At 47.3% G+C, this 13,487-nt stretch overlaps 1 pseudogene across 1 annotated transcript; it reads right to left on the bottom strand.

Moving 5' to 3' along the window:
• Nucleotides 1-3,015: 3,015 nt before the first annotated feature.
• On the bottom strand, nucleotides 3,016-12,914 carry LOC311599075 (vacuolar protein sorting-associated protein 26C-like; annotated as a pseudogene). The gene is made up of 2 exons: nucleotides 12,858-12,914; nucleotides 3,016-3,863 (listed from the first exon to the last, which is right to left on the bottom strand). The product of its transcript is annotated as a vacuolar protein sorting-associated protein 26C-like (transcript).
• Between the last annotated feature and the right edge of the window lie 573 nt (nucleotides 12,915-13,487).

The raw sequence follows: 13,487 nt of genomic DNA, 5'->3' as shown, positions 1-13,487 counted from the left end.
AGGCTCTTTAATTGGGTGAGCAATGGTGCATATGCTGTAGATGCCGGCCTCTTCCCCCAAGCACGTTCTTCTCGCCAATCTTGCTTAATAAGCTGGTGAACAGGGGCCTGATGGCAGGACAGTTATGCAAGGACCGTCCATGTTAACTACCCTGTACAAAGGGTTCAGTAGCAGGTGAGTATTCAACCAGGCACCATTGGGAGCCAACGCTTAGCCTTCGATGTGACGCCATTCTCTGGAGGAACAGCCCACCATCTTACAGCAGGCTGGTTATAAACCCTCTCCTATTACAGAAGTGCAGCAATTACCGTTGGCTGAAATACTTATTCTGAGTGTGGTTTTTTTCCTTCCTGGACCCTCAACGCTTCTAACCAAAATACGGTGTCCCTTTCCTTTAGTCAGAATACGTGGGTCTCAGATGCAAGGAGTAGAAGTGAGAGTCGGGGAAGCAGGTATGGTGGGAAACACCTTTAATCCCAGCACTTGATAGGCAGAGGCAGGCGCATCGCTGGGTGTTCAAGGCCAGCCTGGTCTACAAGTGAGTTGAGACAGCCCAGGCTACCCAGAGAAACCCTGTCTTGAAGAACGAAAAAAAAAAAGGAGGAAAAGGAGAAGTAGAGGTGAGAATGGGGTGAGAGTGGGGTGTTGTTTTGTTTTTGTTTTCATCTTACTTTTTATTTATTATTTATTTTGATTTTGATTTTTCAAGACAGGGTTTCTCTGTATAGCCCTGGCAATCCTGGAATCACTTTGTAACCCAGGCTGGCCTTGAATTCGCAGAGATCTGCCTGCCTCTGCCTGCCTAAGCGCTGAGATCAAAGCTGTGTGCCACGATGCCCAGCTTCATTTTACCTTTTGTTTAAGACAGGATCTCAGCCTGTCTTATATATATATTTGTTTTGTTTTGTTTTTTGTTTTTTGTTTTTTGTTTTTTTGAGGCAGGGTTTCTCTGTGTAGCCTTGACTGTCCTGGACTCACTTTTGTAGACCAGGCTGGCCTCGAACTCATAGAGATCCGCCTGCCTCTGCCTCCCGAGTGCTAGGATTAAAGGCGTGCGCCACCATGCTCGACTTACAGTATATTTTTAATTAAAATATAATTACACGTAGCATTCCTCCCTTCCTTTCTTCTCTCACCCCGCCCCCCCCATACTGCTGCCCCCCCCAAACTCATTCTCTGTCTTTCATTGTTATTGTTACATACAGATTCCTTTTTACTTGTTTTTGAGACAGAGTCTTACTGTGCAGCCCATGCAGTCTCAAAGGTGTGATCCTCCTGCCTCAGCTTCCTAAGCATCAGGATTACAGCCGCACGCGGCTTGCTCTGCAGTTGCTTGTTTGGATTTGCTACTCTCCCAATCCATACTGTTTGTTTGTTTTTGGGAGTTAATTATGGGTAAAGAGGTGAGGACGTGACTCAGGTGACGCTGTGTGAATTGTATCAGGACATCTAGCAACTCAGCAATGCCACCACCCGCTCTGGACCCCTAGGAACCGCAAAAGGAAAAGCAGGAACTGTTTTCCAAAGACGGGGAAATGATGGAGACACTGGAAGGAAAAGGAGCCCCTCCCCCCTCTTGCCGGCTGAGACTCGAGAATTGCAGCACATTTAACATTTGCCATGAAGATTGCCTATAAACAGACAATGCTAGTTTTCTATAAAGATATCTTCAGCTCAGAATGTGAAAACGCAATGAGCTTGAACACAGATGATTTTCAAGTATGGTCTGAGTTCTCTCTCGGACATTTACGAGGAGTTTCAGCAACAAGACTCTTCACTTATTTATAGTAAATACAGCCTGACCCCAAAGCCCTCTGATCTACGGTTTTATCTGTTATGATCCTGTCCAGAACCACACTGCAACCTCAGTGACGTTTCTTCTTATTCTTTTGAGACAAGGTCTCTCTCTCTCTCTCTCTCTCTCTCTCTCTCTCTCTCTCTCTCTCTCTCTCTCCTCTCTTCTCTCTCTCTTCTCCCCCCTCTCTCCTCTCTTCTCTCTCTCTCTCTCTCTTTTGTTTTTTTTGTTTTGTTTTGTTTTGTTTTTTCTCAAGACAGGGTCTCTGTGTTAGCCTTGGCTGTCCTGGACTCGTTTTGTAGACCAGACTGACCTTGAACTCACAGCGATCTGCCTGCCTCTGCCTCCCAAGTGCTGAGATTAAAGACATGCAACACCACCACCTGCCATCACTAACATTTTTTAACAGCTCATCAAAAATAGTAACATCAGAGCTCAACAAAAGTATATATATATATATATTAAAGACATGTACTGTGAAGTACATACAGTGCTCTGAGAAGCCACACCCACACCTCTATATGTCCCTTCTATTAACCCTTATGTTTAAATCTGTGTTAAGAATCACTCTCGACAGGTGAAGTGGCACATGCTTTTTATCCCAGCACTCAGGAGGTAGAGGCAGGAAGATTGCTGTGAGTTCAAGGCCAGCCTGGCCTACAAAGTGAGTCTAGGACAGTCAAGGCTACACAGAGAAACCCTGTCTCAAAAAAAAAAAGAGAAGAAATCATGAAAATATACGCTGTCAGACATGGTGTCTGTGGAGCAGATGACCCTTGTGATGTCCATGTGTGAGCAGAAGAATGGGTCAACTCTGCGTGGCTACTTTTTTTTTTTTAAGATATATTTATTTATTATTTATACAGTAGTCCACCTGCATGTATGCCTGAAAGCCAGAAGAGGGAACCAGATCACATTATAGATGGTTGTGAGCAACCATGTGGTTTCTGGGACTTGAACTCAGGACCTTTGGAAGAACAGCCAGTGCTCTCAGCCTCTGAGCCATCTCTCCAGCCCACATTATATATTTTATATATGAGTGCTCTAACCAGCACGCCAGAAGAGGACATTAGACGCCAGTATAGATGGTTGTGAGCCACCATGTGGGTGCTGGGAATTGAACTCAGGACCTCTGGAAGAGCAGACAGTGCTCTTATCCACTGAGCCATCTCTCCAGCCCTTTGCATGGCCACTCTTGCTGTCCCTTTCTTGCAGCTGGATTACATCTGGCAGAGCTTCATCGGGAAATTATCTGGGATGAGGTGGCCAGCGTGAAGGACCACCACATCAACCTTAAACTCCACTTTGAAGTTGGTAGTCTCCAGTGTTGGACAGATGAACAGTCTGGGGAAGACCATGTAGAGGGGGACAGAACGGTTCCTACAAATGTTCTCACCGGCAATGGAACATTCCGCATCTCTGTGGCACCTCGTGCATAGCCTTCTGCACACCCACAGGTCTATGCTCCGGATAGCAGCATCTGAGTGCTCAACCACCAGCTCTCCTGTCAGAGCTGTGTGAGGGCACAGTTAGTGGAGTTCAGACGTCCTCTAACGAGGAATCTGGGGAGTAAGGCCGGCCCCCTTGATGTTCAGTAAGCTTTCCAGGGTGACTGTGAAGCCCACAGGACTTGGGGTCAGCTTCCCCATCTGAGGAGCAGAGTGAACGATGAATTCACGGGTCTTGCTCAGGTCCTTGGCCAGCAGGGACCGCCACATGTCACAGCGCAGTGTGTATTGAGTGTTGACAAGCACGCCGTGGTAAGTCTCACACAGGACTTTGCCGCCCTTCACACGCAGAGGAAACTCAAAGGGAATCTCAGTCCTGCCACTGAGGAGCTTTCCTGGCTGCAGCACATCGATGGTGGTGAGGATAATGGGGATCCGGTTCACAGGGCTGCAAAAGGCTTCAAACACACCCACGCTTTTGGCTCTGAGCTGGAGGTTTACAGTCCCTCCTACAGTCAAAGACACTCCCTGATGTTGCACAGAGTCCTGATAGAGATGACCACCAAACCTGAGAGCTTTCCCCCAGCCTGATACACTGGAAGGTCGCCATCTCGGATTATCTGCAAAGGCCGAAACTTCCGGCCACTCGTGACCCGGTAGCCCCGCCTTCGCTTTGAAGACCAGGCTGGCCTCGAACTCCCAGCAACCACATGGTGGCTCACAACCATCTACAATGATCTTATGACCTCTTCTGGCAGGCAGGCATACATGCAGGCAGAGCATTGTATACACGATAAATAAATCTTTAAAAAGAAAAAAAAAATAAGATCGGGCTGTAGGCAAGCCTATAAGACATGTTCTTAATTAGTGATTAATGGCAGAGGGCCCAGGCCCCTGTGGGCTGTGCCACTCCTGGGCCAGTGGTCCTGGGTTCTATAAGAATGCAGGCAGGCTGGGCGGTGGCACACACCGTTAATCCCAGCACTTGGGAGGCAGATGAAGGTGGATCGCTGTGAGTTCAAGGCCAGCCTGGTCTACAAAGCAAGTGCAGGACAGCCAAGGCTACAAGGCTACACAGAGAAAGCCTGTCTTGGGAAAAAACACAGAAGCAGCAGGCTGAGCGAGCCATGAGGGCAAGCCAGTAAGCAGCACCCTCTATGGCCTCTGCATCAGCTCCTGCCTAGAGCCTGCCTTGGCTTCCCTCAGTGGACCCTGATTCAGGATATGTAAGCCAAATAAAGCCTTTCCTGCCCAAGTTGCTTTTGGTCATGGTGTTTCTTCACAGCAGTAGAAAGCCTAACTAAAACAAAACTTGGCTCCTCTTTGTATCCCCCAGTGAATGGTTTTAACCCCAATTCATATCATATCTGGGAAACAAAGGTGGTATTTACATTATCTGGTTCGGGTAGTGTAAACAACTTACACAAATTCAATTTCATTAGCTGTCTAGGAGGTCATAGTAGTTCAGTATGGTTTTAGGAATTAACTAGTTTTTAATATTTGGCCTCTTTTCCCTCTTCAGCTCACATCTGTGTATAACTCCAGTCTCAGGCATGCTCAGGCAGATGTACTCTCAGGTCTACAAAGAGAGGTGACTCTAGCTCCAGACCAGACCAGATGGTGTCCCTCCTGCTCTTCTGATAAAGAGCATGAGATGGAGCAGGTGGTTTGATCTTTAGATGAGGCACTGGATCTAGATAGTTCTGAAATGACTTAGGATCTGGGGCATGTTGGAATGGGATGTATGTACTTTGTACACGAGACATGTGTGAATTTGAGGAGGAAGAGAGCAGATGATCTAGGCTTGAACACTATTCCTCAGGAATCCATGTCCACAGGAGAATCAGAGTAGGGCCTTATTTTGAAGTAGCCTTTTCAAATGGGATCAAGGCGACGTCATACTAGAGTATTCTTAAAGTATGATTGCCATAAGAAGCCTCGACAAGGGAAAAGCCCTGTGAAGACAGTGTTAGAGATCAGAGTCATGCAGCTATACCTGAAGGTTAGTAGCAACTTCTACCACCCTCCTAGAGACATGCGCAGTGGTTCTCCTGTAGCCCTCCAGAAGGACCAGATACCGACTCCTTTATTTTGGATGTCTAGCCTCCAGAACCATGAGAGTCTGCAACAATTTGTTAAAATCCTGCCAGGACACTCGTCTAGTCCACATGTAGGTATTGATGGTACTTCATCTTTGTACTTGTGTATATATGTGTCTGTGGTGTATATGTCACGTGTGTGCAGATACCCCAGGAGGCCAGGAGAGGGCGCTGGATTCCCAGGAGCTGGAGTTACAACAGCTGTAAACTGCCTGGTGTGGTTCTGGGAACCAATCTCTAGTCCTCTGGGAAAGTATCCTTTTTGCTTTGTTTGCTGTGTTTTGAGCAGGGTCTCACTATGCAGCCCTGGTTGGCCTGGAATTCACTGTGTAGACCAGGCTTGCTTCACACTTATATTGATGCCTCTGCCTCATGAGTGCTGGGATTAAAGCAAGAGGAAGACCTTTGACCGCTGAGCCATCTCTCCAGCCCCAATCACTGTATTTTAAATACATGTCTTTTGTTCAATGTCTGGGTCACAAATCTTTTCTTCCAATTTGCCACTTAGCTCCTCACCTTGTCAATATCACTGGGCTCTATGCCTTCTATAACTACGTCTTCTGTACTTCCACAGTGCTAGGGATCAAGCTCAGGGCTTTGCACGTGGAGGCAAATGCAGCCAATGCCTGAAACTTTTAATGTAAGAGACATAAGCCTGCCAGGCGGTGGTGGCATGCCCCTTTAATCCCAGTACTCAGGAGGCAAAGGCAGGTGGATCTCTGTGTTTGAGGCCAGCCTGGGTTTCCAGAGCAAGTTCCAGGACACCTAGAACTGCACGGAGAACCCCTGTCTTGGAAAACTAAAAGAGAAACCAGGTGTGGTGGCGCATGCCTTTAGGCCCAGCACTTGAGAAGTAGAGACAGTTGGAACTCTATAAATTCAAGGCCAGCCTTGTCTACAAAGAGAATTCCAGGACAGCCAGAGCTATTACCCAGAGAACTCCTGTTTTGAAAAACCAACACAAAAATGAAAAACTATAAACCTCTTCCTTCATATTTTATGCTTTTTTTTGTGTGTTCAATTTTAGAAATCTTTCCCTGATAGCCTGGCAGTGGTGGCACTTGCTTTTAATCCCAACAATCAGGAGGCAGAGGCAGGTGGATCTCTGTGAGTTCGAGGCCAGCCTGGTCTACAAAGTGAGTCCAGGACAGCCAAGGCTACAGAGAGAAACCCTGTCTCAAAAAACAGGGGGAAGAAGAAGAAGAAGAAGAAGAAGAAGAAGAAGAAGAAGAAGAAGAAGAAGAAGAAGAAGAAGAAGAAAGAAAGAAAGAAAGAAAGAAAGAAAACCATCATGGAGAAGAAGGAACTTTTGGCTTTTTCCTCCTGAGCTGTCAGCTAAGCTATCAGCTTTGGGGCTTTTGGTTTTTTCCATCTGGGATGTGAGTGGAGTAGGAAGGCCTTTTTCTTTCTAGGATGTCAGTAGAGTAGGAAGGTCAGCTGCGTGCTTTGTCTGCCTCTCTGAGCTAGTAGGTTCTTACCCCAACAGCTGGCTCCTGAGTCGTTATTGATAAAAATCAAATGATTGGGATTTTCTTTCTTTTTAACAACAAAGAAAGAAAGAAGTCTTTCCCTGAAGCCACAAGAATATTGTCCTTTAAGCCGGGCAGTGGTGGCGCACGCCTTTAATCCCAGCACTTGGGAGGCAGAGGCAGGCGGATCGTTGTGAGTTCAAGGCCAGCCTGGTCTACAAAGTGAGTCCAGGACAGCCAAGGCTACACAGAGAAACCCTGTCTCGAAAAACCAAAACCAAAAACAAAAACAAAAAATAATAATATTGTCCTTTATTTTCTTCTTTAACAATTTATGAATGGTGTAATGATGTGAGTAAGGTTTGTCTTTTAGAGCATTTACTCGAGCACTTGGTAATAGTCCTCTCCCTTTTCTAATGACATGTAATTTCATTTCAACTATAATACTATATCACATTCCATATATAAAACCAGGGGTCTGGTTTTAGCATCTCTCTTCTGGTTTTTTTTTTACATAGTGTCTATCCTTGCACCAATAACACATTAGCTGCTATAACTTAGTAGCAAGGGTTTTCAGTGAGAAGCAATTTTACCTGCCTGGGGACATTTGGCAAACTCTGGAGTCGTTTTTTTACTGTTATAAACTCAGAGGTGGGATGCTTACCACAGGCATCTAGTGGGAAGTGGTCAGAAATGCTGCTAAACTACAAGGCCAGTCCTCCAAAACAAAAATTTATGTAGCGTCAAACGCTGTGGGTTTTCTAGTCGGAGCTGGGGCTCCCAGGGGCCCCTCACACTTTAGGATTTACGCCTCTAACCTCACTGAGAAAACCGTGACCTAACAGACCGAGGGAGCTGACCTCGAGCAGACACTTATTAACAATTGTTAAAACCAGATGCAAACTAAAATAAAACTTTCCGAACATGAGATAGTTCTTACAGTGTCTAAGGCAAGGCTCGGGAATCCCACCGACTACTGTTTTCACGGGCTGCGTGGTAGAAACAGCGCCAGACAGGCCGAGGTTCCCGCATGGAGGGTCATGGCCTGGTGTGGAAGTAGACATTGAACAGTCTCTCTCCAAGTGCAGTTGTCATGTTGGGTTCCTGTCACAGGACAGTGTTTTACAGTCTTCAGGAAAATGGCATTCTATGTGTTCCGAAATCTTGTTTAAATTATCAGTCTTAATCTGTGATGACAGGTGTCTGCTAAGCAAAATTCAACCTAATCCGAATCCATTCAAATTCCTGCAAATTCCAGATCAGCTCACCCCAGTAGAGTTTTAGAGAAGCATGAATAATAGAAAACAGTGAAAAGACCAACAACTTAATCTCTCCTTTTGTCTGGAGACAATAGCTGTCAGTTCTACCTGCATTAGTGTTAATGCTCGCTCGGGACATTTGAACTCCCTCTGCCTTCTAGAAGTTTGGAATGAAAACCTGCCGGGTCATTATGTTCTCCCGGTGGATGGGTGTGTTAGTCTCAAACCATCCATGATAGATGGCTGTGTGGCCCAGCCTTAGAAACCTGCTCTTAGGCCGTGCGCTTTCTACAGCCTCCCCCAGTAGTTCCTAAGTGTTCCTAGAATTTTAATGCTTATTAAATCCGGTGGGGCCCATTACTGTTGATCGGTCACCTGTCCCTTCCACCTGGGATGCTCACTTTACAGGGCAGGCACTTTCCAATACTAAACCGCCTCTTTCCCTTCCGAAAGGCCAGGCTTCCCCATATTGAGTCTCACATCACCTCCTGCACCCCTCCCCTCCCATTCACACCCTGTCTCGGCTTTTCTGGGTGTTTGACTTTCACTCCTCCTGGGAGAGCTCCTTCCTGACACGGCTGGCTGCCTTTGGAAACTTTTCAGTTGCCTGGCTTACTCCTTTTGAAATGTAACGCTCTAGGCATGGTGGCTTTAAACGCACCAGCCACTCTCGCAGATCACTGTACTTGGCTAATAGACGCCCCGTTGTCCTGCTACAGTTACGGGAGGTTCCACCCAGTGATGCTCCCTGCCTACTTAACCATACTGACACCGTTTTTTTTTCAGCTAAGCATTTCTTCTGTGCTTAAGTAGACTGGTGAAGAAAACTGGGCTTTCCTTAAGGTGGTTTGGGCCAGTATTTAGTTGGAGAGTTGTGAAAAGAGTAATTCAAGCAAAAATATTCCCATTCTGATTATTCACCTCACAAATACTTAACAAGCATCTACTGTGTCCCAAACAGCAGCCTTTCAGTACTCTAAAGACCCAGGCTCCATCTGGAGGTCACGGCTTCAGCTGGGTGCCAATTGTCTTAAGACAATAATTATTGCCGGGCGTGGTGGCGCGCGCCTTTAATCCCAGCAATTGGGAGGCAGAGGCAGGTGGATTGCTGTGAGTTCAAGGCCAGCCTGGTCTACAAAATGAGTCCAGGACAGCCAAGGCTATACAGAAAAACCCTGTCTCGAAAAACAAAAAACAAACAAACAAACAAAATAGTTATTATATAAAATGCAGTAACTGACCAGGTGTGATGGTGCACGCCTTTGATCCCAGCACTCAGGAGGCAGAGGCAGGTGGATCTTGGTGAGTTCCAGGCCAGCATGGTCTACAACAAGAGTCCAGGAGAGCCAAAGCTACACAGAGAAACCCTGTCTTAACAAAACAAAACAAAACCCACCCTTTACAAATATATATATTTTATTAATTTATTCATATTATATTACATCTCAATTGTTATCCCATCCCTTGTGTCCTCCCATTCCTCCCTTCCTCCCATTTTCCCCTTACTCCCCTCCCCTATGACTGTGACTGAGGGGGACCTCCTCCCCCTGTATATATATGTTCATAGGATATCAAGTCTCTTCTTGGTAGCCTGCTATCCTTCCTCTGAGTGCCACCAGGCCTCCCCATCCAGGGGATGAAAACCCACACTTTTTAAATTTTGTTTGTTTTACAGAAGCCCAGCTTGGTTACTCTGGCCTCACTACATTCTTTCTGTTCCGTGACCCAGCTCAAAGCCACCTTCTTAGTTTTCCCGTTTGTTCAGATATTTGCAGAGAACATAGCAGAAGGCATTAGTGGCCTAGAGCAGTGTGTCTGCTGTTTCTGAGAATACTGATCGCGTGTGCCCCAAACACCTCAATCTCTTGGCCTGAGAGCTCCGTTTGACTACAGGAGGGCCCAATCCACAGACCAGACAGACTGAAGTGTTAAGAAGGATGTTGCCTGCCAGGAGCATCCTCAACCACTGCGGGGAGGAGCTTGTAAGAAAAACATCCTGCCTCCTCAACCCCTTGTGGGGGCAACGCTGGGTCCGTTCTGTATGTTCTATACATCTCTTCAAAGAGTCCTCACGAAGACAGAGCCCCCATAGCGTCAGCTGTAGCCTTGGTTGGTCCCTCCCCTTCTCTGTCCCACACTTCTAAGGCTGGCCCTCCGCCCTCTGGTAGACACATTCCTCTGGAGTCCGCTGAGGGGAAGTCTCACTGGGACAGAGTTCTGCCTGCGCAGCCCCAAGAAGGTCTTCTCTCCGACTGGGTTGGTGCTCCGACGTCTGCCCTCCCTTCAGCCCAGCTTCTGGGACCCCTTTGTCATACTGTCCTGGAGCGTTGCTAATTACAGGCCTGATGAGCTCCCTTTGGGCAGATCAAGAGAGACGCCCTAATCTTCCTGGTCCTCTTTGTCCTCACCCACCCACCCCGCGCTCTAGACAGCTCACCCATGCCTGCTGGACAGGCTGGGCTGTTCAAAGTCCTTCTTACGTGTAATAGACTCATCCTTGACAACTCCCAGGAAGCCCTGGGTGACCCTTTGGTCGAGGAATATTAACAACTGCTAAAATCAAGACAGAGAGATTCTTATGAAGAGCCGTTTTTTGTTTTTTTGTTTTTTCTCTAGCTCAAAACTGAAATAAGCTAAGAAAGGGATCCAGCAATTTGCAAGATTTAGTTACTATGGGGGCTGGAAAGATGGTTCAGCAGTTAATAATGGGCACTGCTCTTGCAGGGAGCAGGTTTGATTCCCAGGACCATATATTGAGGCTTACCATTGTCTGTAACTCTTATTCCAGGGAAGCTAGTGCCCTCTGGCCTCTGAGGACACCTGCAGGCACACAGTGCACATAAACCCATGCAAGCACACATAGCACACATACATATAAGTAAGCAAATAAATCTTTTTTTTTTTTTTTTAAGATTTAGCCAGGTGTGACAGTTCACACTCTTTTGGTTTGGTTTGGTTTGGTTTTTGGTTTTTCGACACAGGGTTTCTCTGTGTAGCCTTGGCTGTCCTGGACTCACTTTGTAGACCAGGCTGGCCTCGAACTCACAGCGATCCTCCTGCCTCTGCCTCACAAGTGCTGATATTAAAGGCATATGCCACCATGCCCGGCTTCCTAGGGTGTGCACCCTTAATTCCAGCACTTGGGAGGCAGAGGCAGGCATAGCACTGTGAGTGCAAGGCCAGCCTGGTTCATGTGAATTTCAGGCCAGCCAGGGTCACATGGTAAAACCTTGTTAAAAAAGAAAGTTTTAGCTACTAATATAGTTCTTTCCTCTACCCCTTTTGCTATGTTTGTTTGAGACAGGATTTCTCTGTGTAGCCCTGGCTGTCCTGGACTCAGTCTGTAGAGCAGGCTGGCCTCGAACTCACAGAGATCCGCCTGCCTCTGCCTCCTGAGTGCTGGGGTTAAAGGCATGTGCCACCACCCAGGAAATTTTTTTCCAAAAGTACCTATGTCAGGTACTTTGATTTAGTGTGTAAATGAATGAGGTAACTGCTGTTTTTGTTTTGGGGTTGGTTTTTTTTTCCCCCCTGAAACAGGGTTTCTCTGTGTAGCCTTGGCTGTTCAGGCCTCAAACTCACAGCGATCCACCTGCCTCTGCCTCCTGAGTGCTTGGATTAAAGGTGTGCACCGGGCTGGAGAGATGGCTCAGTGGTTAAGAGCACTGCCTGCTCTTCCAAAGGACCTGAGCTCAATTCCCAGCACCCACATGGCACCTCACAACTGTCTGTAACTCCAAGATCTGACACTTTCACACAAAAAAATGCACATAGATTAAAACTAAATAAAATATTAAAAAAATAAAAAATAGAAGGTGTGCGCCAACACGCCCGGCCCCAGGTAGCTGCTGTTATCGGTTCCAGGACCCTTCCTTTCCCTCATATGCCAAATGCCATAGACACTAAAGTTCCTTATTATGAAATGGCGTGTGTAGTATTTACATATGATTGTGCACACTGTTCCTGGACTTAAGTCATCTTCAGGATTTGTACAGTACCTGATACAGAGCAAACTGCTTTAGTCCTGTATTGTCTAGGGACTAAGTCTCCTTTTAGAGACGCAGCCTCCAATAAGATGATAGAGATGCACATTTCCCCCCAAATGCTGGTGATAGACTCTATTCTGGGGATTTTATCTGTCTGTCTAGCAAGCGTTGTACTCTGTCTGTTGCTCCTGCCTTTCCCTTCGTCTGCCCCTTCCCGGGCATTCCGTCTCCAGCGTTCAGCTGTGCCCTGGCCCCTCTGGCACAGTTCATGAGCCTCATCTCTCTGCTCCAGCTACAGAAAACAGATATACAGGGAAGGCATACTTCTAAGCGTCAGGGTCAAAGTTTGTGAAATCGTAATGGAATTATCGTAGAGCAAGGCAAAGCGTGGGTTCTGGGTCAGCTGAGGGTATGCATAAGAGGAGGGGAAAACGAGGTGACCTGGTGGATGGGGTTTATCCCGGGAGTCTGTGGTGCGGACCTTCTCTGTCGACTCACGGTTTCAGAGTCATCTAAGAGAGCACCCTGGGCCTGTCTGTGAAGTCGGCCTGAGGAGGGAAGAGTCACTCTGCGTGTGCACAGCACTTTCCCCGGGCGGCCAGCTCCAGCATCACCTCTCTCGGCTTCCTGACTGCTGACGCGATGCGACCGGCCACCTCACCTCGCCTCTGTGTTTTCCACAAAGCGCTTAGCAATGAAAACTCCAGCCCCACACTTATCAGAAGGACACCCTCGAGTAAGCCGACCAACTTTGTCATCTTCATCCACCTTAATAGCATTTCAGGGCGTGGCCAACCTCACCTTCTTCTCTTGTGCTTCCTCTTCTTGGGAGTGATGTGAGACTTCTTTTCCTAGCATCGTCATGAAGTCTCAAGCCAGGAAGAAGGGCGAACTCCTTTCAAATGTTGTAGGCAAAGTGCAGCCAGCTTTCAGCTGCTTGCCAGCAAAGGCCAGCCTCTGCTAATCAGCAGGAATTCCTCCCTTATCCTGGATCTTGGCCTTTACATTTGCTATAGTGTCCCAGGGTCTGACCTTGGATGTGACGGTTTTCTCTGTAAGGGTCCTCACACAAATCTGCATCTCGGCAGCTGCTCCACCGCAGACGGCAGTTCGGAAAGCCTATATCCACTTTTAAACCATGGGCTAAGATGAAGCCTTCTTCCCTTGCGATGCTTATAGCGGGTGCTCTATCCCAGCTGTGGAGGAAGCAGCTAATACAGGGTACCACAGAGGAGATGAAGGAGCCCTGAGCCCTCTTCTCCCTAAGGCGGGGTTTTTCTTATCCTGCCCATGGCCTCAGACGTACCTCTTGCTTTAGGTATCTAACAGAAATAATTTTGCCAGAGTCACCCCTTTCTCTCCTTCACAGATAAAGGCAGCAGGCTCTTCCTTTCTGAAGAGCAGGAGCCAGGCGAAGAGCTTGGCTTCTCT

Source organism: Acomys minous, assembly GCF_964271855.1.
Source record: "Acomys minous genome assembly, chromosome: 6".
NCBI lineage: Eukaryota > Metazoa > Chordata > Mammalia > Rodentia > Muridae > Acomys > Acomys minous.
The sequence above is the reverse complement of the archived record's forward strand: the minus strand, read 5'-3'. Positions and strand labels throughout refer to the sequence as shown.